Source organism: Oncorhynchus keta, unplaced genomic scaffold, assembly GCF_023373465.1.
Source record: "Oncorhynchus keta strain PuntledgeMale-10-30-2019 unplaced genomic scaffold, Oket_V2 Un_contig_8737_pilon_pilon, whole genome shotgun sequence".
Lineage (NCBI taxonomy): Eukaryota > Metazoa > Chordata > Actinopteri > Salmoniformes > Salmonidae > Oncorhynchus > Oncorhynchus keta.
The window spans coordinates 32,501-35,932 of record NW_026290211.1 but is presented as its reverse complement, the minus strand read 5'-3'; the positions used below and the strand labels follow the sequence as shown (position 1 = coordinate 35,932).

The 3,432-nt window shown below is 45.2% G+C and overlaps 1 long non-coding RNA gene and 1 pseudogene across 5 annotated transcripts in view; one reads left to right on the top strand and one right to left on the bottom strand.

Annotated features, from left to right (window-relative positions):
- Positions 1-1,360: 1,360 nt before the first annotated feature.
- LOC127926968 (E3 ubiquitin-protein ligase TRIM47-like) overlaps positions 1,361-3,432 on the top strand; it is a 4,128-nt pseudogene continuing 2,056 nt past the window's right edge.
- The window catches only part of LOC127926969 (uncharacterized), a 949-nt gene continuing 74 nt past the window's right edge, over positions 2,558-3,432 (bottom strand). Inside the window, exons 1-3 of one of the 5 annotated variants that reach the window (XR_008125751.1) lie at positions 3,170-3,432; positions 2,754-2,857; positions 2,558-2,649 (exon numbers count right to left, since the gene is read on the bottom strand). The exon at positions 3,170-3,432 is cut by the window's right edge and continues 74 nt beyond it. This is a non-coding gene — a long non-coding RNA (uncharacterized LOC127926969). The remainder of the gene's footprint in view (positions 2,650-2,753; positions 2,858-3,169) is intronic. The other 4 variants (XR_008125752.1, XR_008125749.1, XR_008125750.1 and 1 more) reach the window with 4 other exon arrangements.

Below are 3,432 nucleotides of genomic sequence, written 5' to 3'. Positions count from 1 at the left end.
AACAGATTTGAGCTGTAAGGGAGACTAGACATCTAACACTATCAGATTAGAGCCATTAGGGAGACTAGACATCTACCACCCCACTACCACTATTAGATTAGAGCCATAAAGGAGACTAGACGTATACCACTATCAGATTAGAGCCATAAGGGAGACTAGGCATCTACCACTACCAGATTAGAGACATAAGGGAGTCTAGACATCTACCACTATCAGATTAGAGCCGTAAGGGAGACTAGACATCTATCACCCCACTTCCACAATCAGATTAGAGCCAAAAGGGAGACTAGGTGTCTACCACCCCACTACCACTATCAGATTAGAGCCGTAAGGGAGACTAGACATCTACCACCCCACTACCACTATCAGATTACAGCCATATGGGAGACTAGACATCTACCACTATCAGATTAGAGCCATAAGGGGACATATACATCTACTAGACATTAACTATATATATATATATATATATATATATATATATATATATATATATATATATATATATATATATATATATATATATATCACACATCATCAGTCCTTATCTGTGGTACTGTATATTAACTATATACCACACCTCCTCAGTCCTTATCTGTGGTACTGTATATTAACTATATACCACACCTCCTCAGTCCTTATCTGTGGTACTGTATATTAACTATATACCACACCTCCTCAGTCCTTATCTGTGGTACTGTATATTAACTATATACCACACCTCCTCAGTCCTTATCTGTGGTACTGTATATTAACTATATACCACCTCCTCAGTCCTTATCTGTGGTACTGTATATTAACTATATACCACACCTCCTCAGTCACTTATCTGTGGTACTGTATATTAACTATATACCACACCTCCTCAGTCCGTATCTGTGGTACTGTATATTAACTATATACACACTCCTCAGTCCTTATCTGTGGTACTGTATATTAACTATATATCACACCTCCTCAGTCCTTATCTGTGGTACTGTATATTAACTATATACCACACCTCCTCAGTCCTTATTGATTAATTACAACACATAGGTGTATTATAAGGTATTATAAAGGTAATTAAAATAATGATACATACGTACTTCATAGAAACTGTTACCCTTCATATATTCTAACAACTCACATTTTATGATTCATTATGTCATTTGTTCCATGTTAAGGGCTCTAACCTTGGAACAAAACTATTTGTCTCCCTCTTGCTGTTGCATGCAGTTCCTCTCTCTCTTCCTCCATTCCTCTAACCCCTCCCTCCTTTCTAACCCCACCCCGCTGGCAGAACCAGGAAGTCCCTCCCCTTCCCACAAACTCTCTTCTGAGGAAACGAAACTGATCTGAGTCTCTGTGTCGTCTGTCTGTGAGAGAGTGAACAACCGTCAAATGGCTCAGCAGGGAGTTCTGCTGGACCAGGACCAGTTCTGTTGTTCTGTCTGTCTGGATCTACTGAAGGGAGCCGGTCACTACTATCTGTGGACACAGTTACTGTAGGAGCTGTATTGAGGGCTGCTGGGACCAGGATGTTCTGAAAGGGGTCTATAGCTGTCCTCAGTGCAGAGACCTTCACTCCAAGGCCTAATCTGAGGAAAAATAACATGTTGGCTGAGCTGGTGGAGAAACTGAGGAAGACAGGACTCCAGGCTGCTCCCCCTCCTGCTCTGTGCTATGCTGGACCTGGAGATGTGGTGTGTGATGTCTGCACTGGGACCAGAAAGCAGAAAGCCCTCATGTCCTGTCTGGCGTGTCTGGCCTCTTACTGTGAGACTCACCTCCAACCTCACTATGAATCTCCTGCTTTGAAGAAGCACAAGCTGGTCAAAGCCACGGCACAACTACAGGAGAAGATCTGCTCTCATCATGACAAACTGCTGGAGGTTTACTGTCGTACCGATCAGCAGTGTATCTGTTATCAGTGTGTGATGGATGAACATAAAGGCCATGATACAGTGTCAGCTGCAGCAGAGAGGACTGAGAAACAGGTAAGACCAGAACAACTTGTCTGATAAACAAAGAATTAAAGATACAGTAGGAACTAAATCTGTTTGAATATGAGATCATTCAAATTAAATGGATCCACAGCAGAACAAATATGAACACAAACCTTGAGTATATAGATATGTTAACCCAGATTCTCTAAATGTATCACCATTTTCTAAAGTCAAACACTATTATCATTCTGAATGGCCTTTTATGAGTCCAAAGTTCAGTCTCAACCCCTTGATACACGTAGGCCTACCATAAAAACTATAATCATTCACATAGAACATAATATAATATTGTAAAGGGACTTCCTCAGGATTGTAGACCTTCCTCTCTATGGGTCCTATGTCACATTACTATACTATTGATCTACTGGACTAATAAAGCTTGATAGCTCATTGAAGAGTGATTCTCCACAGAGGCAGCTGGGGATGAGTCAGCAGAAGGTCCAGCAGAGATTCCAGGAGAGAGAGAAGAAGCTGAAGGAGCTCCAACAGGCTGTGGAGTCTTTCAAGGTGAGTATTGTTGACCAGATGAGACACACCATTTCACTTCTCTCCTCCAGTCAGAGAGAGAGAGAGAGGGAGGAGAGTAGAGCAGGACCAAGAGGTGTTCTGTACCTGTCTGTCCAGGAGGGAGGAGAGTAGAGCAGGACCAAGAGGTGTTCTGTACCTGTCTGTCCAGGAGGGAGGAGAGTAGAGCAGGACCAAGAGGTGTTCTGTACCTGTCTGTCCAGGAGGGAGGAGAGTAGAGGAGGACCAAGAGGTGTTCTGTACCTGTCTGTCCAGGAGGGAGGAGAGTAGAGGAGGACCAAGAGGTGTTCTGTACCTGTCTGTCCAGGAGGGAGGAGAGTAGAGGAGGACCAAGAGGTGTTCTGTACCTGTCTGTCCAGGAGGGAGGAGAGTAGAGGAGGACCAAGAGGTGTTCTGTACCTGTCTGTCCAGGAGGGAGGAGAGTAGAGCAGGACCAAGAGGTGTTCTGTACCTGTCTGTCCAGGAGGGAGGAGAGTAGAGCAGGACCAAGAGGTGTTCTGTACCTGTCTGTCCAGGAGGGAGGAGAGTAGAGCAGGACCAAGAGGTGTTCTGTACCTGTCTGTCCAGGAGGGAGGAGAGTAGAGCAGGACCAAGAGGTGTTCTGTACCTGTCTGTCCAGGAGGGAGGAGAGTAGAGCAGGACCAAGAGGTGTTCTGTACCTGTCTGTCCAGGAGGGAGGAGAGTAGAGCAGGACCAAGAGGTGTTCTGTACCTGTCTGTCCAGGAGGGAGGAGAGTAGAGCAGGACCAAGAGGTGTTCTGTACCTGTCTGTCCAGGAGGGAGGAGAGTAGAGCAGGACCAAGAGGTGTTCTGTACCTGTCTGTCCAGGAGGGAGGAGAGTAGAGGAGGACCAAGAGGTGTTCTGTACCTGTCTGTCCAGGAGGGAGGAGAGTAGAGCAGGACCAAGAGGTGTTCTGTACCTG